This window comes from Vulpes vulpes, chromosome X (genome assembly GCF_048418805.1).
Source record: "Vulpes vulpes isolate BD-2025 chromosome X, VulVul3, whole genome shotgun sequence".
In the NCBI taxonomy this organism is placed as follows: domain Eukaryota; kingdom Metazoa; phylum Chordata; class Mammalia; order Carnivora; family Canidae; genus Vulpes; species Vulpes vulpes.
The window spans coordinates 76,723,583-76,748,657 of record NC_132796.1 but is presented as its reverse complement, the minus strand read 5'-3'; the positions used below and the strand labels follow the sequence as shown (position 1 = coordinate 76,748,657).

Genomic DNA, 25,075 nt, shown 5'->3' with positions numbered 1-25,075 from the left:
CGGGCACTGAGGGGGACACTTGACGGGATGAGCACTGGGTGTTATTCTGTATGTTGGTAAATTGAACACCAATAAAAATTAATTTATTAAAAAAAAGAAAAAAATAAAATGTATCTATTTAAAAAAATATAGACAGAAGACATGAACAGACATTTCTCTTTTTTTTAAAGATTTTTTTATTTATTCATGAGAGATTCACACAGAGAGGCAGAGACACAGGCAGAGAGACAAGCAGGCTCCCCGCAGGTAGCCCAATGTGGGACTCATTCCCAGGACAGGGATCACGCCCTGAGCCAAAGGCAGACGCTCAATCATCAAGCCACCCAGGTGTCCCAGGAACAGACATTTCTCTGAAGAAGACATCCAGATGACTAACAGACACATGAAAAGATGCTCATCATCAGGGTAATGGAAATCAAAACTACAGTGAGATATCACCTCACCCTTGTCAGAATGGCTAAATCAAGAATACAAGAAACAACAGGTGTTGAGGATGTGGAGAAAAAGGAACCATCTTGTACTGTTGGAGAGAATACAAACTGTTGCAGTCACTCTGGAAAACAGTATGGAGGTTCCTAAAAAGTTAAAAATAGTAGTACTCTATTATCCAGGAAGCATATGACTGGGTATTTACCCAAAGAATACAAAAACACTAATTCGAAGGGATAAACGTACTCCCATGTCTATAGCAGCATTATCTACAATAACCAAATTGTGGAAGCAACCCAAGTGTCCAGGGATAGATGAATGGATAAAGAGGTTGGATATACATGCAATGAAATACTACTCAGCCACAAAAAGAGGGAAATCTTGCCAATTTGCAATGACACGGATGGAGCTAGAGAGTATTATGCTAAGTGAAATCGGTCAGAGAAAAAGAAATACCGTATGACTTCACTCATCTGTGGAATTTAAGAAACAAAAAAGTAAAGGGAAAAAGAGAGAGAGAGGCAAACCAAGGAATAGACAGATTCCTAACTCTAGAGAACAAACCGATGGTTACCAGAGGGGAGGTGGGTGGGGGTATGGGAGAAATAGGCGATGGGGATTAAGGAGTACACTTGTCATGATGAGCACTGGGTGTTGTATGGAATTAATGAATCACTATATTTTACACCTGAAACTAATATAACACTGTATGCTAACCAAATATAATAAAAACAAAAACTTAAAAAATTCTCTCAAATTTATTTTCTTCATTGTACTTATCCTTGTCTAACACTTGTGTTTATTCTTCTGTTAAACACATTCACTAAATTCTCAATCATTATATTTTTTAGTTCTAGATATCCTATTTGATGATTTTTCAAATTGTGTGGCTTTTTATGATTTTTCTGTTCCTTGCAGATAATTTCAAAGCTCATCTTTTATTTTTTGAACTACAGTAAACCATAGTCTGCATCTCATAATTCTGGTATCTGAAGTATTTGTGAATTTGTTTTCATGGTCTATTTTTTCTTCTGGCTTTTACAGTGCATTTTTCTTTGTGTGTATACTTATCACTATTTGCAGATATATTATTGAAAAATTATCGGGAAAACAGATTCCAGGCCTAGGAAGACAGAATCTTTCTGCAGAGAGTATTTTTCACTTGCTGTTGACAAATGCCTGGCAATAGTACCTGCCCAAGACCACTTTAATCTAAATTCAAACGGAGTTCCTTGGATCACCCTTGTGATGGGTGATCTAGGTTTCTGGTTCACCATTATCCTGAAGGGGTAGCCACATAGTTTCAGCTTAAAGTGGCTGAGTAGCTCATTAGATTTACTCATTTGGGATGTGGGCTTCAACTTTTCATCCCCTTTGCCCATGAGGTTATCAAAACCACAGCTCACTTTCTTCTGGATTCAGCAAATGCCCATGGGCATAAGTGGATTTGAGTGGTGGGCATTTCTACCTAGGTCCTTGTCGTCTAGATTTTAGCCTCATCATTTTTAGTTCTTTTAAGATTTGATTTATTTATTTATTTATTTATTTATTTATTTATTTATGAGAGACACACATAGAGAAGCAGCGACATAGGCAGAGGGAGAAGTAGGCTCCCTGTGGGGAGCCCGATTTGGGACTGCATCCCGAACCCTAGGATCATGCCCTGTGCCGAACACAGATGCTCAGCCACTGAGCCACCCATGTGTCCTCACTTATTCGTTCTTAATGAGGGTAACTTCTTGTTATATTTCATCTAGTTTTTTTTTTGTTGTTGCTGTTGTTTTTGTTTTTTTAGTTGTCCTTACTTGGGATGGCTAATCCAAACTGCTTGGTCTGCCACTACCAGAAGCCAAAGTACAATATCCTCCTAACTGCTCTCCTTATCCCCTCTCTCCTCCTTCCAGTTTCTTTTTCTCCTTCATAAAGTAACTGTAAATTTCTTCCTTATCGTGTCATTTCCCCTGCACAAATGCTTCAAAAGCATACCATCGAATGTAAAACAGAAATCAAATTCTTTAGTTTGGACAATCAGATCTAAAACTCTTTTTTGCTTTACTTATTCACTGAATAAGTATTTACTGTGGACTCACTAGGCCAGGCACTACCTATTCTTTTGATTCTTACCTCTTTTACCTCTTGTCTTACCTCCCAACTCACCTTAACACTCCAGCCAAACTGGAATACTCACTGTAATGTGTCACAGCCTGGTCAGAACACAGATGAGCTAACTCCTAAGTGTAGGAATGTTGGATCATACTTTACACCGTCATCCCATATTCAGGTTTAAGTGCATTTAGTCTGGATATCTCTGTATATTCTAATAAATTAACTAGACAAAACCTCAACCCATACAGATTTTACTGGCTTTTATGTATTTTTTCTTACCTTTTTGGCTATTTGTCATGTGAGTCTGGAATGTAAGCTCTGGAAGTGAATTAACTATTGCCATCAAGTTTTTAGCACTCACTACAGTCACAAGGACACTTAGGGAGAAAAATAATTCAGGCTTGACTTGCTTCCTTTGACAAATGTGGCACCGACTGGAATTTGTTCTAGGGTACTTGGACATCCCACTTGCAAACAAATCTACTCCCATCTGCTGGCAGTTGTCTGAAATACCAGTTATGACCAACTAAGCTGAAACAAGTTCTGGAACTAGGCCAACCCAGAAATAGGATTCTAGTTTTAGCCTTTGCCACTATGTAACCTTGGGCCAACCTCTCTTCCTGCTCTAGGCTTCAGTGTCCGACTTGTACAATTTAGGGGATTGGGCAAAATTACCTGGAATAGCTGTTACATTTTTGGTAAGCAAGAATTGTCTCCCCAAGGATGCCTGAGTGACCAGGGACAAGGGATGAAAGATTAAGAGTAGGAGGAGTGAGCTTGACTGACCCACTCCTCTATGTGATGGTTAATGATATATAGATACTTCCACCTTTTTTTTTTCTTTCTAATCTTGCACCCATGTGGGAAGGAAGCATTTGCTGCAATGGAAGGAAAAAGAAGAAGAAAAGGAGGGGAATAACAAAGGTGCTAGGGTGCTCTGCTGATTACAAGATGGCAGGAAATTATGAGATATATTGTAAAGTGATTTTTAAATGGTAAAAAAAAAAGTGTGGATGGTTGAGGTAGGGTAAAGGGTTAAATCTTTAGCTGGGCCAAACACTCAGCCACCCCCAGGAGTTCCACACAACTGAAACTTTCCCATATGCTGGGCACAAACAGTTCCATCTCATTTACCAAATATTGAAGGAAAGAGAAAGGGAACAATGTTTCTGTTGGAATGTTCTAGTTAACCAAGAGCAAACTTGAAATCTGTTATGATTTCAACACTTTTAAATGGCATGCCTTGGGAGGTGACTGAGTTCTACTTGTTGGTTGCCCATCTGGCCTATGTGGCCTCTGCCTCTTTCTAAACTTGTTTCAAATTGGAACGAAGATGGGAAGGACAGAAGCATTTCCTCAGTCCATGATACCTTTCTATCCCACAAGAGTATGTTCAGGATGGTGGAAAGAATAAATGCCCTCTAGTCAACATGCCATGCTTTTCCATATAATGGGGCCAAGAATGCTGAAACATTAGAATGGCCTGCTCTCCCTGGCTAACTCCCCTTAAGATATACTTATCCTTGCCTTCTTTTCCAGTTCTGTGGTGTCAGCCAAGAACACTCCGATGCTGTACACTCTAGTTTGGGGGGAAGGGTGCTCCAATTTGTGTCCTACTGAAGGGTCACTCCTGCTGTGGCCAGGGCCCCGTCATAAAACTTACTTGCTGATCCTCCTCCCAGTCTACCCAGAGGCGAGGCCCTGAGGTTTATTGGAGGCTCAAGCATCTGGGAACGACCAGCAGTCTAGTACCTCCTGGATTCCCTAGTGTCTAGCTCTTTCAGAACGCAGATTCAGCCAGGGCAGTCAAATCACTGCACTCCCTTCGCCACAAAAAAAGCAAACTCTTAGGCACAATCTGTTCTTTCTTTCTTTTTTTTTTAATTATTTTTTATTGGTGTTCAATTTGCCAACATATAGAATAACACCCAGTGCTCATCCCATCAAGTGCCCCCCTCAGTGCCCGTCATCCAGTCACCCCCACCCCCCCACCCACCTCCCTTTCTACCACCCCTTGTTCGTTCTAAGAGAAAAGCAAATTTTGCAGTTTTGCAAGGAGGGGGCGGGGCGCGCCCGGGGCGGGGGGCAGGTCAAGCATCTGACTTCGGCCCACCCCTCCAGCTGCAGAGGTGCTAGAGCTGGCCCAGGAGAGGCTGCAGAAAAGGCAAAGGATTGGGCTGCGCCCTAGTTGGGGAAGGTGGCGGGATTGCTCATCCTTTTGTATGGCTCCTGGCATCTGAGCCATTGGCTAGGCTGGAGTAGCCATGGAATGGGCGGAGCCGTCAGCGCATCTGGCTCCCTGCCAACCCAGCTGCAGATGGGACTGGCCTCAGACCAAACGCAATTCAAAGAAGCGGACGCGTCCTGCGGGAGCAGCTTGGAGTAGAGCTCCTGCATGGCTGCTCCTCCCGCTGCGCGGGGCTCTGGACTCCTGGCCGACGCCCGCAGCTTCTGATTCCCTGGCCCTCTATGCTCAGCTCTTAGGGGTGACTCTTTGCCCAAGAGCTAGCGCCCCCTCCCCGCGCCTCCCTCCCGCCTGGAGCTTCTCGCTTACCTCCCTCGGTCTTTTTCCTGAGCCTCAGCCTTCTCTCGTGATTCTCCGTCGGTCTCAGCTATGCTATCCCGGGCTTGCTGGGAGCCACTGTCCTCCTACTGCTCTTCAGGACCCGGCTCCTGGAGGGCGACGCCCCCCCTTCCCCTCCTCGAAATTCCACTTTGACCTGTAAGGAATCCTCCTCCGATGTTCCCAACGTCGTCTTGGACCCTCTTTTATTGGTAAGCTGGTCGCTAGGCTACCGTGAGCCAGTGGGAGGGGCGAGTGGGCGGTCTCTTGGTAGGACTGGGCTTGGGGGACACTTGGACACGGGCTTCTGAGCCACTGCCTATGCACCCTGCCCCTGAGCCCCTGAAGGGGTTGGTGGTGGTAATGAGGGTGGCCAATTGAGATGGAGCCCTTTGTTTCAGCCCATATGCTACAGTGGCACCTGATAGCACCCAGTTTTAGTGTGTGCCCAAATAGCAGGGGGTAGGGATAACACCCCCTAGGGTCCACCCATCCATCCCCAGGAACTGAGGTCCCAGCCCGGCAGTTTGCTATCAATGGCAATGGCCCCTGCACGTGTGTGGTGGGCGGGGGGCGGGGTGAGGGTTGTGGGATGTTAACTTCAAACGGAGCACAAAGGGCAATTTTATTTAAGTAGAAGAATGAGATTATTTGGGAATAACAGAGGAATTGCAATTTGTGACGATCAAGCTATGGCAAATCGTAAGCAAGTCTGAAGAGACAAAGGGAAGGTCAGCTTTTTTTTTTTTTAAATTTTTTTTTTTAATTTTTTATTTATTTATGATAGTCACAGAGAGAGAGAGAGAGGCAGAGACACAGGCGGAGGGAGAAGCAGGCTCCATGCACCGGGAGCCTGATGTGGGATTCGATCCCGGGTCTCCAGGATCGCGCCCTGGGCCAAAGGCAGGCGCCAAACCGCTGCGCCACCCAGGGATCCTGGAAGGTCAGCTTTTATTAGGTTTGAGGAAGGAATTGGGGAGGATTCTGGACAGAGTTTGGAAAAGATGGGGGGTGTTGAGGTTGGAGAGGGTTTCTCATTGGCTGCAGGTGGTGATCAGTGTGTTGTTGCTGGGGCAGGGAGGAATCTTCCTTTTCTTAAAGACAGGAGCCCTCTCTTGTCAATGTAATTATCTTCTTCCTGCTGGTTATATAGGTTGCAGTGAAAGATGTGTACTTGAGAGGTCCCCCTCTGGGGCTTCTTGACTCCATTTTAAATGATGTTTCCTTTATTTATTTTCACATTTACACCTTTTGATCAAGATCTTGCCTTGAAAGTGTTGCTGACCAAGAGTCAGAATTTTCAAATGTAGCAGTTTGTCCCTGGGGACCTGAAAGGATCTTTCCTGGTTGTTGTTGGCCCACATTGGAGGGGATGTGCATAATGATTGGAAACCATTGAAGACACATTTGAGGGAGAATTCTCACTTCCCATCTAAAGTCTATGTCTTATCAAGGTCATAAATATTGGAGATCATCTCAAAGCGCTGAGCTTGCATCACCCTATTTGATGCAATACTTCTGCAGAGGTTTGACAAGCAACAGGTAAAGTTTAAAAAATAATTATACAAGTAGAATTAGAAGTAATATGACAAACCAATTTATATGATAGTTCCAAACCAAGACCCCAAACCCAGCTAAGTAAGTCAAAAAACCAGGGGTCATTAGGTGAGATTTGTTGTAACCAGTATACATGTTGCCTGATCTTACATAATTGAATTTCTACTTCTCCAGAGGTATTTATCCTTGTGTAACAGGTGGCATTTGCTACTGCACAAACACATTGTTCAGCCAGTAGATAATCAAGGGCTATATGATTGTCCAAAACTGTGTTAGTCAATGAATCAAGTGATAGTTGGTGGATGCTATTGCTTTGAAATTGATTGTGGAATTGGCTAGCTCTCCTAATGTTGGGGGGCGGATATCTGGTCCTGTGTTCACTGACACTTAGTCCAACCCAAGGAATAAAGCTCTCCCTATGGAAGCAAACCAGGAGTCATGTATGCCCCCTTGAAGTTCCCATTGAAGATGGCTTTGGGGGCCTAATGAGGCAGACTGATGGGAAGTCTTTTGATTTGTTACAGATGTTAACAGGAACGCTATTAAATGTGCCAATAACATTGACGTCCAAGCCGCCAGCTATTTAAGCATTCACATACTCATAGGAAATGCTGCCCATTGCAAACAAAACCAGGTGGAGCATAGAAGACTTTAGCTAAGGTCTGGTTATTGATAGATTCCTTAGCTGAAAGTTTCTTGATTTACTCTTTCAAGGCATGGGTCGGAGGAGTTGGGATGACATTCTGGAGAGTTCCATCTTTTTCTAAAGGGGTCTCTTCTAAAAACCTTGCAAAGAGGAATAAACTTATTTGTATTTCCCTTGGGTACAGGGAGACCAATCAGAGATAAGGAAAAGAACCTGGGGGAGCGAAGATTGTGCTGTCAAAGATGGAAGGATTTAACTGAAGTAGTATGATTTCCCAGAAAGAGAGGGCAAACAGAGTGAGCATAAGCAAGGGAAAGAAGGTATATACATGCCTGGTTCTTCATCTTGAGGAAGCTGTTTCCTTCAGCTGCCAACGGCTTCAATTCCTTTATTTTCTGGTCACCAGTTGGTGGGTGGGGCCAGTCAGGGTTTGGTGCTTTCTTTAGATGTGACAGAGGAATCCAAAAGTCTCTTCCTTGGAATTTGGCAGCACAGGAGCTGGTTAGCAGTACCCGGTAGGGGTCTTTTCAGTGGGGTTGAAGAGAGTCTTTTTGGTACTTGTGGGTGAGTATAGCTCAGCTTGTGCTATATATAGCCAAAGGCAAAGATACTGCTTCAGTTACTTTAGAGGGAGTTGGAATTATGTATCCAGCACCCTATTTGTCATTCCACCTTTAAAATAAGAACTGCCAGGGGATCCCTGGGTGGTGCAGTGGTTTGGCGCTTGCCTTTGGCCCAGGGCGCGATCCTGGAGACCCGGGATCGAATCCCACATCGGGCTCCCGGTGCATGGAGCCTGTTTCTCCCTCTGCCTATGTCTCTGCCTCTCTCTCTGTCTCTCTGTGACTATCATAAATAAATAAAAGTTAAAAAAAATTAAAAATAAAATAAAATAAAATAAGAACTGCCAGTGAACCATGACAAATTAGCATCATCGAAAGGAGTTTCCTGCAAGTCATCACAGGGAGTCAGGAGGTGATCTGTCAAACAGTATCGTTTGGAGTATTGTCCTTGAGGAGGGAAGAAGAGTAGTAAAGGTTATTACAGTAAGAAAAAGTTACATAAGGAGCTGTTAGCATGGGAATTTCAGAGTTGGTGAGATGGCCGGCTGAAAGGTGTTGAGTGTGATATTTAGGTAGGGATGGAGGATGAATAGAATATGAGGATTGGGAACAACAGGATGATGAGGGACAACGATATTGTTTATTGTTCTGAGATCCTGGACAGATTCCCATCCACAGACATTAGAATTTAGGAAGGCTTCTGTTTCGTCGGGCACAAAGATGGTTAGAGGGGGCTTTAGTTGCCTTAACTAAAAGGGCAGTGGCAGGAATGGCTCAGAGGCAAGGGAAGTATCCTTATTCCACAAGGTCTAGCTATTGGCTGTTTTACTCTACGGGTTGATGGTGGTCCCTGTGTTTTATTATCAAATACCCCAAGGGCATTCCCTTCCTTTTCATATGTAAAAGGAAAAAAGGAAGCTGGTAATTGGGATGTCCAAGGGCAAGGGGATTTATTAAGCTTTCTTTTAAAGTTTTCTTTCTTCTTGTTTTGTTTTGTTTTGTTTTTACTTGCGCACAAGCAGTGGGGAGCAGACAGAGGGAGAAGCAAAAGCAGACTCCCACTGAACAGGAAGCCTGACACAGAACTCAATCCCAGGATCCCAGAATCATGACCTGAGCCAAAGGCAGATGCTTAACCTACTAAGCTACCCAGGCATCCCTCTTTTAAGTTATTAAATGCTAGGACATCCTGAGCTTTCCAATTAATGGGGTTAGGTTTGGTGTTCTTTAGTAATATATGTAAAGGCTGAGCCATGAGAGAAAGTTTGAAATCCATTTCTGATACTAGACCACCAACCCATCTTGGTTGGGTTGAGAGGCCTTGTAATTGGCACTTAGTTTTGGGTTTGGGGAAGTTCGGGACGCTCTGAAGCCTACTTGGATCTAGGTGTAGCCTTGTTCTGAGATTAGATGCCATAAATAACCAAGTTGAGTTTGAACAAACTGCACTTTTTCCTTGGGAGACCTGGTGTCCCTTTCATGCTGAAAGTTTCAACAGATGGGTGCTATCCTCCTGTGAAAAGGGGATAGATGATGAGTGTCCTTACAACTAGCTCTAGTGTCATTACAGATGGAACACCTTAATGGCATTAAAAGTTCATTTGCTTCACCTTGTTGGCTATTTTGGTTGTTGCTGTTAAATCATAGAATTTATTTCCCCCGTTGGACAGAAAGAAATTCTAGCATGGTGTTTCTCTGAGAAATCTCAGTCCAATAAGTGAATAGAGGCAGAGAAACTAAGGAGGAAGGGTGGGTATCTCTCAGAGGGCCTCAACAAAAGGAGATGGGTTTAGAGACAGGAACCTGTTGAGGTTTGACACCTCCCTCCCATTTGAACCATTTTCATACTCAAGAGAGGGGTTATTTGATAAAAGTGATGTTGAGCACCGAAGAAGGGGAAGAAGGGATAGCTCCGGTGTCAATAATGACAGATTCATTCCTAACCTGGAGAGTTGTTTTTCCAAGCTGATTAAGATCAGGATCAGGAAAAGCACCTGTAGTTCCTTGGAGTTCCATCACTAGGAGTTAGGAAGAGGGTTGGTTAAAGGTTGGTTAAAGGGCTAAAGGCACTCAGAGCCCTTAAGCTTGTAACAGCCTCCCTCCCCCCTCCTCTGGCTTTTTGTAATAATGATAAAGATTGGGAGGGTTTGGGTTTTGTTTACGGGCCTTCATTTGTTGGAGTTGTAAACTGGGGGCTTTAGTGGTCTTCCTTTTAGTTGAATCATCTAGGGTGTGGGTGAGCAGATTTGCTAAATTAATTGAATCCAGAGTGGACGTGGTCTCCTATTCTATCTTGGTCCTTTTTAACTAGAAACTAAAGATCCCGGTTCAGCCGATTCATGACCATAAGGTTAAAAGCTACTCCCACGGATTTGACATTTAAAAGAAGACCAGAATTTTCTCTGAAAACAATTTGGAGCCAGCTGTAATAATTATGCATGGGCTCATTGGGCTCCTGGGAACAAATCTGAATCATATTCCAATCGACAGATTTTGGGAAAGCCCTAAGAATAGGCTGGTAAAGTCGTTTATCAGTGTCAAGAGCTTGATCATATAACAAGTCAGGGGGACAGTGCCCCATTTATAGTTCTAGAGATTGTTCAGGATTATGTTGGTTGGCAGTGTTATCTGGAGTTAGGTCTGGCTCTCACTGATGAGCACATGAACTGATACAAATCTGAGAAACTGCATTGGTAAATTTGAGTAACTCGTAAATTCCTCAGCAAATCTATGAGGATCCTCAGTCACTTTGGGAAAGTCTTTGACTATAGCTCATAATTCTGCTTTAGTCCAGGGAACTAAGACATTCAGGATTTAGAATTTTTTAAAGATTTTATTTACTTAGAGAGAGAGAGAGAGAGAGAGAGTGAGTAGTGGAGACATAGGCAGAGGGAGAAGCAGGCTCCATGCAGGGAACCTGACATGGGACTCGATCTAAGGTCTCCAGGATCAGGCCCTGGGCTGAAGGTGGCACTAAACCACCGAGCCACCCGGGCTGGCCTAGAATTTTTTTTTTTTTTAAGATTTTATTTGAGAGAGAAAGAAGCGCACACAAGTGGAGGTGAGGAAAGGGAGAGGGAGAAGCAGACTCCCTGTTGAGCAGGGAGCTGGATGCTGGGCTAAATCCCAGGACCCTGAGATCATGACCTGAGCCAAAGGCAGACACTTAACTGACTGAGCCTCCAGGTGGTCCAGGGGTGTAGAATTTGGATCCTTGAGGGCTTTACTTGTAAAGGGCAGGTTTTAATAGTTTTGGGAGAGGAGGAAACAGGGAGAGATTCAAAAAAGGAAGTTTAGTGAGGATTAGAATGAGGAAGGGAGGGTATTAAAGAAGGTAGAGCCAGTCTGGGAGGGAAAGAGGAAGAAGGTGGGGCAGGGGGCTTAGTATAAAATAGCTGTGGCTTGCCCATAGACCAAGAAGGAGGGGGACAAGAGCAAGATAGCACCTGAGACAAAGAGGACAGAGGAGAAGAGGAACAGGCCTCAGAAGCTTTTTTTGCCTCTTGTTTTTTTTGTTTGTTTGTTTTGTTTTGTTTTTTATCTCAGTTAATTTGGAAACGGTACTTTGTAAAGCGATTTTTGAGTCCTGTACATATTTGGCAGCCTCCAGGTACCAATTAAAATAGGCATCCCATGTAGTCTATTTCTTTTTAGTTTTTGTTTTAATTCCAGTTAGTTAACAAACAGCATCATAGGGACCCTTGGGTGGCTCAGTAGTTGAGCATCTGCCTTTGGTTCACGGCATGATCCTGGTCTGGGGATGGAGTCCCATGTCAGAGCTTCTCTCTGTGTCTCTCAGGAATAAATAAATAAAATCTTAAACCCAAAAACCCTAAACAGCATTATATTAGCATTATATTAGTTTCAGATGTACAATATAGTGATTCAGCACTTCCGTATGTCACCCCGTGATCATGACAAGTGCCCTCCTTACCAAGTAGTCCAATTAATTTTAGTCTCACTTTTTTTTTTAAGAGAGCACACTTGTGGGGGGAAGTGGCAGAGGGAAAGGGAGAGAATCTTTTTTTTATAATAAATTTTTTTTATTGGTGTTCAATTTACCAACATACAGAATAACACCCAGTGCTCATCCCGTCAAGTGCCCCCCTCAGTGCCTGTCACCCATTCACCCCCACCCCCCGCCCTCCTCCCCTTCCACCACCCCTAGTTCGTTTCCCAGAGTTTGGAGTCTTTATGTTCTGTCTCCCTTTCTGATATTTCCCACACATTTCTTCTAAGGGAGAGAATCTTATGCAAGCTGGGATCAATCTCATGACCCTGAGATCATGACCTGAGCCAAAATCAAGAGTTGGAGGTTAAACAGGGAGCTAGCACCCCCAGTTCACAGTTTTATAATTTGGGTCTGAGAAAAACAAGTTTGGGGGAGGTCAGAAATTCCCTATAATGGCCATTGAAATTCTAAATTAATTTTGGTTAAGTTGGTCCAGGTAGTTAACAAATGTGCATGAGGAGGGAATCATAGTTTTAAATATAAAACCAGCCAGAATCCCAGAAGAAGGACCCTCTTGAGAAGGTTTAGAAGATTGGGATCCTATTATTCAAAATCAGAGATTTGGAAAAAACAAGTGAGGACTCATCAGAAAGGATGGAGCCTCTAAATAGATTCTGAGTAAAGGCAATGAGTTCATCCCAAAGGAGGGAGCTCAAAATCCAAGAGACTTCCTGAACCAGAAGTAGATGGAGACTTGCCAAGCACCAAGGGCTCTGTGTGGCTACCCCGCTTGATTCTGAGCTGTTATCTTCCAGGGTTTGCTTCCTTAGGATCCCACTTCTGACCACCAAGTAATATCAACTTTAAATAGCAAAGAGCAATTTTATTTAAGGAAAAGAACGAGTTTATTGGGGACACTTGGGTGACTCAGGTTGTGATCCTGGAGTCCTGGGATTGAGTTCCACATGAGGCTCCCTACAGGGAGCCTGCTTCTCCCTCTGCCATGTCTCGGCCCCTCTCTCTCTCTCTCTCTCTGTCTCTCTCTCTCATGAATAAATAAATAAATCTTTATTTATTTATTTTTTTTTTAAAGATTTTATTTATTTATTCATAGAGACACAGCTAGAGAGAGAGGCAGAGACAGGCAGAGGGAGAAGCAGGCTCCATGCAGGAAGCCCGACGTGGGACTTGATCCCAGGTCTCCAGGATCACACCCCAGGCTGCATTAAACCGCTGCACCACCAGGGCTGCCCCAATAAATAAATCTTTAAAAAAAGAGTGAGTTTATTGGGAATAGCAGAGGAATTGAGATTTGGGACAAACAAGCTATGGCAAGCCACAGGCAAGTATGAAGAGACAAAAGAAAGTCAGCATTTATTAGGTGTTAGGAGGAAATTGGGGAGGGTTCTGAAAAAAAAGTTTAGTGGAGAAGAATAAGGGTTTGAGGTGGGAGGTTCTCATTGGCTGCAGGTGGTGGTTAGTGGTTTATTGCTGGGACAGGGAGAGATCTTCCTTTTCTTAAAGGCAGGAGATAAATTCCTATGTGAAAAGCGTCCTCCCTCTCGTCAAAATAATTATTTTCCTTCTACCCCTTGTTATATAGGCTGCAATGAGAGGTATGTACTTGAGAGATCTCCTTTTGGGGCTCCCTGTCTCAATTTGCAGTGCGGTTTCCTTTATTTTCACAGAAGTGAAGGCTAAAATTACTCTTTTGTGCTGCACTGACATCTTGTAAAATCAAGAGGACCTTGAATGAGCTAATCACAAGTTCCTTTTCATACTTTGCTTCCTCCCTCACCAGATAGGGTCCCCTAGCCAAAGAACCCTCCTTATCAAATGGACTAGATGTGTTCCTGTGTATCATCCCTGATTAGTGGTTTCAGTTCCCTGTCATCTGCACAGTAATTCAAACAAGCCAATCACATGCTCTCTCAAGAAGCAAGGGGTACCTCACCCTCTTACTACAAAGCCTTCTTACTTTAAAAAAAATTTTTTTTATTTATGATAGTCACACACACAGAGAGAGGCAGAGACATAGGCAGAGGGAGAAGCAGGCTCCATGCACCGGAGCCCGATGTGGGATTCGATCCAGGGTCTCCAGGGTCGTGCCCTGGGCCAAAGGCAGGCGCTAAACCGCTGCGCCACCCAGGGATCCCTACAAAGCCTTCTTATAATGTTATTTCCGAGCACAGCCCTCACGTGTCCTGCATGGTATGCAGTGTCCTCTTTTCGACTGTGAATGTACGTGACTGTTGATCTTTTCTTTCTAGAGTTGGATGGTATGTGTTTAGCCATCCCCATAACTCTAGGGTGGGACTTCCTCACTCATCAAAGGGGTGAAGAGGAGGTGATTAAAACAATTGTCATCACACACATGATGATCCAACCACAATCAAGGGGGAGCTGGTCAGCTTTTACTCACTACTCCTTGACTAATTGTTCTGTGATACAGTGAAGGCTGCCTGAGATGGGACCACCAATTGCTGGTGGGCTTGTGCTCTGGCCTTGGTGGCACTGTGTTGTTTTTTTGAGTGTTGCCATTTCCTCTTCCCTAAAACACTCTCTCCTTGGGATAAGAATTGTAGTTAACTGACTGGATCTCAGTGTGAAGTGTCTTTGAGTTTGGGCTGTGTGTGCCTGAGGATCTCTGAGGCTCCCACCTATAAAAGTGGCAATAACACAGCATCCTAATCCATCTGCACTTGAGTCTTTCATACTAGTGGTTGGGTTAGTGGCTTATTAGGCAGTGACCACTTCTTTTAAACTGGTGACCACTACTGGTTACTTGGGGCAGCCAGCCATGTGGTCATTGTGATTGCATAACTCTGGGATGGCCCTTTATTACATTTGCAGATAGGAAGGGGGCTCCTACCACACGGAGAACTAATCAAGCAATGCACCCCTGGGTGCCTTAATAGTCACTGCTGGGGAAAGGGTGGGGAGCTTGTATATTTCCTATACTGTTGCTTCCCTTGCTGCCTGTATTCTGTCCTGACAACCAAGACTATTGAAGTGCACATCCATGGTGGCTTACGGCCCATGAATCAGTGAGAAAAGGGGCTAAAGCATTTAATATTAAACTGTTCTCCCAATACAAAACCCCGATCTGGTGTCAACAAAGCAACTGTTGACATAGGAGTTGAATGATGTATTTAGCCATCCCTATAACTCTAGGGTGGGACTTCCTCATCAATGGGGTGAAGAGGAGGCTATTAAAACAATGGTCATCATATAAATGATGGCCCTAACCCTAATGATTCTGATTCTGGCTGAAGAAATTTATAAATATGAGCAGAGTAGAGAGGAACACTCTAGAACAGAGTATATCCAGTGACAAGACAAAAGTATGAAAGAGAAAAAAATAGTGCAACATACCTGAGTACAGGTGAGTGTGATATTGTGATTGGTAAGAAATAGGTGTTTGGTCTTTCAGATGATCAAAATGTATTTCTCATAGATACTTGGTCTTTGTCCATGGGTTCTGACTCAGGGCACCTAAAACCCTTGGAATTTCTTATGGTAAAGGCTTTAATATTATCTTTTGTTATGTTAATGAGTTGACTTTTGGAAAGCCCTTGGGTAACCTAAGGATAGGGAGTACTTGCCCCAAGGACCAATCAGGTTAAGGTTAGAGGGCTGGAACTTCCAGTCTCGCCCCAGACCTCCAAAAAAGGAAAGAGGGGCTGGCTGGAGGTTGAATCAATAGCCAGTGCCAAATGATTTAACCAATTTTGCCAAGGTAGTGAAGCCTCTATGAAGAACAGAAATTAGGGTTTGGAGAGCTTCTGAGTTGGTGAACATGTGATTTTGGCAGAATGGCATGCCTACAAAGATCTTCTTGGAAGCTCCCCACCCCTTCCCACATACTTTGCCCCATGCATCCCTTCAATCTGACTGTTCCAGAATCATACGTTTTTATAGTAAATTGTTACTTAGTGAGTAAATGCGTTTCTTTTATTAAATAAATTTATTTTTTATTGGTGTTCAATTTACCAATATACAGAACAACACCCAGTGCTCATCCCGTCAAGTGCCCCCCTCAGTGCCTGTCACCCATTCACCCCCACCCCCCGCCCTCCTCCCCTTCCACCACCCCTAGTTCGTTTCCCAGAGTTTGGAGTCTTTATGTTCTGTCTCCCTTTCTGATATTTCCCACACATTTCTTCTCCCTTCCCTTTTATTCCCTTTCACTATTATTTATATTCCCCAAATGAATGAGAACATATAATGTTTGTCCTTCTCCGATTGACTTACTTCACTCAGCATAATACCCTCCAGTTCCATCCACGTTGAAGCAAATGGTGGGTATTTGTCATTTCTAATGGCTGAGTAATATTCCATTGTATACATAAACCACATCTTCTTTATCCATTCATCTTTCGACGGACACCGAGGCTCCTTCCACAGTTTGGCTATTGTGGACATTGCTGCTAGAAACATCGGGGTGAAGGTGTCCCGGCGTTTCATTGCATCTGAATCTTTGGGGTAAATCCCCAACAGTGCGATTGCTGGGTTGTAGGGCAGGTCTATTTTTAACTCTTTGAGGGACCTCCACACAGATTTCCAGAGTGGCTGCACCAGTTCACATTCCCACCAACAGTGTAAGAGGGTTCCCTTTTCTCCGCATCCTCTCCAACATTTGTGGTTTCCTGCCTTGTTAATTTTCCCCATTCTCACTGGTGTGAGGTGGTATCTCATTGTGGTTTTGATTTGTATTTCCCTGATGGCAAGTGATGCAGAGCATTTTCTCATGTGCATGTTGGCCATGTCCATGTCTTCCTCTGTGAGATTTCTGTTCATGTCTTTTGCCATTTCTTTTTTTTTTTAATTTTTATTTATTTATGATAGTCATACAGAGAGAAAGAGAGAGGCAGAGACACAGGCGGAGGGAGAAGCAGGCTCCATGCACCGGGAGCCCGACGTGGGATTCGATCCCGGGTCTCCAGGATCGCGCCCTGGGCCAAAGGCAGGCGCCAAACCGCTGCGCCACCCAGGGATCCCGACTTTTGCCATTTCATGATTAGATTGTGTGTTTCTTTGGTGTTGAGTTTAATAAGTTCTTTATAGATCTTGGAAACTAGCCCTTTATCTGGTATGTCATTTGCAAATATCTTCTCCCATTCTGTAGGTTGTCTTTTAGTTTTGTTGACTGTATCCTTTGCTGTGCAAAAGCTTCTTATCTTGATGAAGTCCCAATTGTTCATTTTTGCTTTTGTTTCTTTTGCCTTTGTGGATGTATCTTGCAAGAAGTTACTGTGGCTGAGTTCGAAAAGGGTGTTGCCTGTGTTCTCCTCTAGGATTTTGATGGAATCTTGTTTCACATTTAGATCTTTCATCCATTTTGAGTTTATCTTTGTGTATGGTGAAAGAGAGTGGTCTAGTTTCATTCTTCTGCATGTGGATGGTCAATTTTCCCAGCACCATTTGCTAAAGAGACTGTCTTTCTTCCAGTGGATAATCTTTCCTACTTTATCGAATATTAGTTGACCATATAGTTGAGGGTCCACTTCTGCCTTCTCTATTCTGTTCCATTGATCTATGTGTCTGTTTTTGTGCCAGTACTACACTGTCGTGATGACCTCAACTTTGTCGTACAACCTGAAATCTGGCATTGTGATGCCCCCAACTATTGTTTTCTTTTTTAAAATTCCCCTGGCTATTCGGGGGCTTTTCTGATTCCACACAATTCTTAAAATAATGTGTTCTAACTCTCTGAAGAAAGTCCATGGTATTTTGATAGGGATTTCATTAAATGTGTAAATTGCCCTGGGTAACATTGCAATTTTCACAATATTAATTCTGCCAATCCATGAGCATGGAATATTTTTCCATCTCTTTGTGTCTTCCTCAATTTCTTTCAGAAGGGTTCTATAATTTTTAGGGTATAGATCCTTGACCTCTTTGGTTAGATTTATTCCTAGGTATCTTATGCTTTTGGGTGCGATTGTAAATGGGATTGACTTCTTAATTTCTCTTTCTTCAGTCTCAGTGTATAGAAATGCCACTGATTTCTGGGCATTGATTTTGTATCCTGCCACGCTACCAAATTGCTGTATGAGTTCTAGCAATCTTGGGGTGGAGGCTTTTGGGTTTTCTATGTAGAGTATCATGTCATTAGCGAAGAGGGAGAGTTTGACTTCCTCTTTGCCAATTTGAATGCCTTTAATGTCTTTTTGTTGTCTGATTGCTGAGGCTAGGCCTTCCAGTACTATGTTGCATAGCAGTGGTGAGAGTGGACATCCCTGACTTGTTCCTGATCTTAGGGGAAAGGCTCCCAGTGCTTCCCCATTGAGAATGATATTTGCGGGATCCCTGGGTGGCGCAGTGGTTTGGCACCTGCCTTTGGCCCAGGGCGCGATCCTGGAGACCCGGGATCGAATCCCACGTCAGGCTCCCGGTGCATGGAGCCTTCTTCTCCCTCTGCCTATGTCTCTGCCTCTCTCTCTGTGTGTGTGTGACTATCATAAATAAATAAAAAATTAAAAAAAAGAGAATGATATTTGCTGTGGGCTTTTCATAGATGGCTTTTAAGATGTCGAGGAATGTTCCATCTATCCCTACACTCTGAAGAGTTTTGATCAGGAATGGATGCTGTATTTTGTCAAATGCTTTCTCTGCATCTAATGAGAGGATCTATGGTTCTTGGTTTTTCTCTTGCTGATATGATGAATCACATTGATGGTTTTACGAGTGTTGAACCAGCCTTGTGTCCCGGGGATAAATCCTACTTGGTCATGGTGAATAATTTTCTTAATGAATGTACTGTTGGATCCTATTGGCTAGTATCTTGTTGAGAATTTTTGCATCCATGTTCATCAGGGATATTGGTCTCTAATTCTCCTTTTTGGTGGGGTCTTTGTCTGGTTTTGGAATTAAGGTGATGCTGGCCTCATAGAACGAATTTGGAAATACTCCATCTCTTTCTATCTTTCCAAACAGCTTTAGTAGAATAGGTATGGTTTCTTCTTTAAACGTTTGATAGAATTCCCCTGGGAAGCCATCTGGCCCTGGACTCTTGTGTCTTGGGAGGTTTTTGATGACTGCTTCAATTTCCTCCCTGGTTATTGGCCTGTTCAAGTTTTCTATTGCTTCCTGTTCCAGTTTTGGTAGTTTGTGGCTTTCCAGGAATGCGTCCATTTCTTCTAGATTGCCTAATTTCTTGATGTATACCTGCTCATAATATGCTTTTAAAATCGTTTGTATTTCCTTGGTGTTGGTAGTGATCTCTCCTTTCTCATTCATGATTTTATTAAATTGAGTCTTCTCTTTCTCCTTTTTAATAAGGCTGGCTAATGGTTTATCTATCTTATTAATTCTTTCAAAGAACCAATTCCTGGTTTTGTTGATCTGTTCCACAGTTCTTCTGGTCTTGAATTTGTTGAGTTCTGCTCGAATCTTTATTAACTCTTTTCTTCTGCTGGGTGTAGGATCTATCTGCTGTTTTTTCTCTAGCTCCTTTATGTGTAAGGTTAGCTTTTGTATTTGAGTTCTTTCCAGTTTTTGAATGGATGCTTGTATTGCGATGTATTTCCCCCTCAGGACTGCTTTTGCTGCATCCCAAAGATTTTGAACGGTTTTATCTTCATTCTCATTAGTTTCCATGAATCTTTTTAATTCTTCCTTAATTTCCTGGTTGACCCTTTCATCTTTTAGCAGGATGGTCCTTAACCTCCATGTGTTTGAGGTCTTTCCAAACTTCTTGTTGTGATTTAGTTCTAATTTCAAGGCATTATGGTCTGAGAATATCCAGGGGACGATCCCAATCTTTTGGTATCGGTTCAGACCCGATTTGTGACCCAGTATGTGGTGTATTCTGGAGGAAGTTCCATGTGCACTTGAGAAGAATATATATTCAGTTGAGTTTGGATGTAAAGTTCTGTAGATTTCTGTGAAATCCATCTGGTCCAGTGTATCATTTAAAGCTCTCGTTTCTTTGGAGATTTTGTGCTTAGAAGACCTATGGAGTATAGAAAGAGCTAGATTGAAGTCACCAAGTATAAGCATATTATTATCTAAGTATTTCTTCACTTTGGTTATTAATTGATTTATATATTTGGCAGCTCCCACATTCAGGGCATATATATTGAGGATTTTTAAGTCCTCTTGTTGGATAGATCCTTTGAGTATGATATAGTGTCCCTCTTCATCTCTCACTATAGTCTTCGGGGTAAATTTTAGTTTATCTGATATAAGGATGGCTACCCCTGCTTTCTTTTGAGGACCATTTGAATGGTAAATGGTTCTCCAACCTTTTATTTTCAGGCTGTAGGTGTCCTTCTGTCTAAAATGAGTCTCTTGTAGACAGCAAATAGATGGGTCCTGCTTTGTTTATCCAGTCTGACACCCTGCGCACCTTTTGATGGGGTCATGAAGCCTGTTCATGTTCAGAGTTACTATTGACAGATATGAGTTTAGTGTCATCATGATATCTATTCAGTCCTTGTTTTTGTGGATTGTTCCACTGAACTTCTTCTTAAAGGGGAATTTTAAGAGTCCCCCTTAAAATTTCTTGCAGAGCTGGTTTGGAGGTCACATATTCTTTCAGTTCCTGCCTGTCTTGGAAGCTCTTTATCTCTCCTTCCATTTTGAATGAGAGCCTTGCTGGATAAAGTATTCTTGGTTGCATGTTCTTCTCATTTAGGACCCTGAATATATCCTGCCAGCCCTTTCTGGCCTGCCAGGTCTCTGTGGAGAGGTCTGCTGTTACCCTAATATTCCTCCCCGTAAAGTCAGGGATTTCTTGTCTCTTGCTGCTTTAAGGATCTTCTCTTTATCTTTGGAATTTGCAAGCTTCACTATTAAATGTCGAGGTGTTGAATGGTTTTCATTCATTTTAGGGGGGGATCTCTCTATTTCCTGGATCTGGATGCCTGTTTCCCTTCCCATATTAGGAAAGTTTTCAGCTATGATTTGTTTAAATACATATTCTGTTCCTCTGTCCCTTTCAGTGCCCTTGGGAACCCCAATTAAACGTAGGTTTTTCTTCCTCAGGCTGTAGTTTATTTCCCTTAATCTATCTTCATGGTCTTTTAATTGTCTCTTTTTTCCTCAGTTTCCGTCTTTGCCATCAACTTGTCTTCTATGTCACTCACTCGTTCTTCTACCTCGTTAACCCTCATCGTTAGGACTTCTAGTTTGGATTGCATCTCATTCAATTGATTTTTAATTTCTGCCTGATTAGATCTAAATTTTGCAGTCATGAATTCTCTTGAGTCCTTTATGCTTTTTTCTAGAGCCACTAGTAGCTGTATAATAGTGCTTCTGAATTGGCTTTCTGACATTGAATTGTAATCCAGATTTTGTAACTCTGTGGGAGAGAGGACTGTTTCTGATTCTTTCTTTTGAGGTGAGGTTTTCCTTCTAGTCATTTTGCTCAGTGCAGAGTGGCCAAAAACAAGTTGTATTGGGAAAAGGATAAAAAGAGAGAGAGAGAAGGAAAGCAAGGAGAAAAAGAAAAAAGGAAGGAAAAAATTTAAAAAGAAGAAAAAGAGAAAGAAAAAGAAAGAAAGGAAAGAAAAAGGGTGGGGGAAGCAAACAGAAATCAAAAAGCAAAGAAAAAAAAAAAAACAACCACGGGAGTATCTTCTGTTTCTTCTTCTAAAATATACTTTAAGTCCCTTGACTTCCCCTGGAACTTGTCCTTCTAGCTGGTCTTCTGGGGGAGGGGCCTGTTGTGCTGATTTTCAGGTGTTAGCACTTGGGGGAGCTGCTCTGCCCCCTGCCTGGTGCAGGGCTCAGTGGGGGTTGTTTACCCTGTGAGGCCCCACAGGAACAAAGCCAGTGGCTGATCTGCTCAGCCTGGGGCAGGAGTGTCCTTGCCGTCCTGTGCCCTCCAGGCCTCTGCCTGTGGTGGGGGTGGGGGGGGAGGAGGCCGGATCCTGGGCTGTGTCCTGGCGCCTGTGCTCTGGAGCCTGCACTGTTGGATTCACAATCCCGGCTGCGCAGCAGCCTCTCCGGAGCTGTCGCCTGAGCCCCTCCAAGCTGTTCCCAGAGCCAGGCAGCCCCTCCGCAGGGAGCCTCTTCCTCTGCCAGAGCCGCTTCTGAACTGCTCCCGGGAAAGGCGGCCCCCTCTCCGCGGAGCCGCTGCCGGAGCCCCTCCGAGCTGCTCCCGGGTCAATGTGTGTGCGCTGCAGCCCTTAGGGAGCTTAGTGCACTCTCCCTGGGGCGCAGGTTTGTGTCCCAGGGAGCCTGAGGGCATCCCCGCCCTCCTGGGTCCTGCTCCAACTCCCTGCGGGTGCCTTTCCGTCCAGGAAGATTGGTGCAGCTCCTGCTTCTCCGGGACGGAGTTTTCCTGTCCTGGGGACACTCGCCCCGGCCTCAGCCCGGCTCTTCGCGGGGGCCCCTCCCCCTTGGAGGCCTTTTGTTTCTTTATTTCTTTTTTCCTGGTCTCCCTACCTTGATAGAAGCGGGAACTCTTCTCACTGTAGCATTCCAGCTGTTCTCTCTTTAAATCTCAGGCCGAATTCGTAGATTTTCAGGATGATTTGAAGGTTATCTAGGTAATTTGGTGGGGACAGCTGATTTGGGGACCCTACTCTTCCGACATCTTGCCCCTCCTCTGCTGGCCTCTTGATATTGGATTTCTAGTCTATAGAATTGTGAGGAAAATAAATTTCTGTAGTTTAAGCCACCTAGTCTGTGATATTTAGTTATGACAGCCCTAGCACTAATTCACAGGATAACAGATGTCTCTATATACACGGTCAAATCTTGTTATTTGTACTAGTTATGTCCTGTTAAAGTCACCATGAACACAGAATTAGTGAAGAGGAGACAGCTGCTCCTAGGCGAAATAGAGAGTTAGGTTCCTATGAGCCTCTGGTCACAACAGCATTTTCATCAACTAGTCAAACGTAAACTTGTTTTACATGTGTTTCCGTTTAAAGACATCTTATTTGTATCTACTGTTGATTCATTTACATTGATATTTAATATATTGTTGATATTTACATTGAAGTCACTGATTAGAGCGCTATAATTCCTGCCTAAACTGTGTATTTCTTGCCATTAGGCACTTTGCAGCCTTCTTGTGCTCAGAAAAACTCGACAGTAGGTCAGCATTACACTTGGGGGCCAATTTAAATAGTGAAATCCCTAACAAAAAGCACACCTGTGAACAACCTGGCGCTAAACGTACTGTTCAAAGGTCACTTGTTTACTGTATGAGAGGTGCAGTGAGAAGCTGGAATGCAGCTTTGTCTAAACCTAGCCGAGAACTTGTGGGTTGGATGACTCAATTTTTTTTTTTGCCATACTGCACTGCACATGTTTGTAAATAATCACAAAATAAGCTTAGCATTGATTTTGTGGTTACAAATACGTTTTAGCAGGTAGAAAAATTTGCAGAAAAAAAAATTTGCAGATATAGAACCTGCAAATAATGAGGATCAACTGTATTAAGGTCACAGTGTAAGGGCTTCAAACAGGAAGCTACTTATGCCCTTTGGAGTCCAATATCTTATTGTTATGACCAAAGCACTCATTTTAGTTCTCAGAATACACAATGTGGGGCTCTTGAAAAAGGTGGTAAATGGAACTCAGAAGTCCCCTGCTAGCCCCAAGCTGCTTGTTTAATTGATGGATGTCATTGGCTCCTCAAAGAACTCCTACTTAAGTTACAAAAGTGGTAAATAGCCCCCTTCTACGGGCATTGTTACAGGCATTATTATAAACATTGATTAGCCTAAATTCATGTTCCCTAAGGACTCACTACACCAGTGCCACACAGTTGCCTTTATTAGCCATGATGGAGGGCACCTTAAAGTTTATGTTTTTCGATGACCACCTCACCATGTGGCGCTCTTCCTTTTGGGGGTTGCCTATTCCATTTCTTAGGGAGGCATCACTACTCCCTGAAAGTCTCAGTTAACATCAAGGTTTAAACTGATGTGAAGGCATCAAGAGGTCAATTATGGTACAGGGACTAAAATTAATGTTATATGTTGTTTTGACATCTGATAAAATTAGAAGAACCTCAAATGGTCTAACCACAACTTCTCTTCCCTATTCTATGCCTGCGGACAAGGTTTCTTAGCCAAACAACTCTCCTTACTAAACAGACCAGGTGTAGTTCCTGGTTATCCCTAGCTAGAGGCTTTCTGTTCTCTGCCAGCTGTGGATTTATTCAAATAAGACAATAACATCCTCCCCTGGGAACCAGAGGTACTCTGTCCTCAACACTACAAAGGCCACCTCCTACAGACTCTGGTTGTTCAATCTGTTCCTGAGTGTAACTTGAGAGTGCTTCTCTGGTGTGTTGTGTCCTCCTTTCTCAGGCTGTGAGTATATGTGACTGATACGTTGTTGTCATTGTGTTTGTCTGGTGTCAGGTGTTGTGTGTTTGGCCATCCTCACAACATAGGAAATAATCCTTCTTCCTTAATAGGGTGAATAGGAAGTGATCAAAATAGGGGTTTAGAGCAATGGGCAAGACACAAAACATAGATGTGAGAAATACCTATTTGAGTACAGATTTTAACCCACTTTCAGTTGTGTGTGTGTGTGTCTGTCTGTCTGTCTGTATTGAAAGCCTGGGGACCCTATTTAATGCTAGCAGTGGAAATTATTGACTCTGCTTCATTGGAGCCCAGAGGGTGCAATCTATGGAAGTATATTCATGTGGCCTGAGATGGGTATAGTTTTGTACTTACTCTTGTGAAACTTTTGAAGATACAGGTGTTTTGTCTGTTTGATTTAAGTTTAGGTCTGAAGAGTTGTTAAATAGTCAACTATTTGCATGCAGACCATACAGAAATAGGTATTTGTTGTAGCCACAAGACCCTGAGCACTGGCACATGGGTAACATATGATTAGAAACAGGTGGGAAGGGTAGCCTGGGTGGCTCAGCGGTTTGGCGCCTGCCTTCGGCCCAGGGCCTGATCCTGGACACCCGGGATCGAGTCCCAAATTGGGATCCCTGCATGGAGCCTGCTTCTCCCTCTGCCTGTGTCTCTGCCTCTCTCTCTGTGTGTGTCTCTCATGAATAAATAAATAAAATCTTTTTAAAAAAAGAAACAGGTGGGAATATATTGCTTCAATTCAGGAAGAATTCATGCACATACTTTGGAATATTGCAAAATGTAATTTTGTGACTGAAGATAATCTGGAATAAGGTTTTAAATGGCAAACCAGAAATGAACATGTAACTATGGGGAAGAAATGGTATTCAGGCAAGTTTCCAGACAGCAGCTCTGCATTGTCCACAATCTCATATACCAGAGTGTGCTAGTGAGCCACCCCCTCAACATCCCCCCCACATA

At 43.3% G+C, this 25,075-nt stretch overlaps 1 protein-coding gene and 1 long non-coding RNA gene across 5 annotated transcripts in view; one reads left to right on the top strand and one right to left on the bottom strand.

Annotated features, from left to right (window-relative positions):
• The window catches only part of RADX (RPA1 related single stranded DNA binding protein, X-linked), a 264,805-nt gene extending 259,503 nt beyond the window's left edge, over positions 1-5,302 (bottom strand). Inside the window, exon 1 of one of the 2 annotated variants that reach the window (XM_072743305.1) lies at positions 5,090-5,302. The gene's annotated coding sequence lies outside the window, so the exon portion shown is untranslated. The remainder of the gene's footprint in view (positions 1-5,089) is intronic. The other variant, XM_072743303.1, reaches the window with a different exon arrangement.
• The window catches only part of LOC140596058 (uncharacterized), a 239,530-nt gene continuing 219,299 nt past the window's right edge, over positions 4,845-25,075 (top strand). Inside the window, exon 1 of one of the 3 annotated variants that reach the window (XR_011998085.1) lies at positions 4,845-5,310. This is a non-coding gene — a long non-coding RNA (uncharacterized lncRNA). The remainder of the gene's footprint in view (positions 5,311-25,075) is intronic. The other 2 variants (XR_011998087.1, XR_011998086.1) reach the window with 2 other exon arrangements.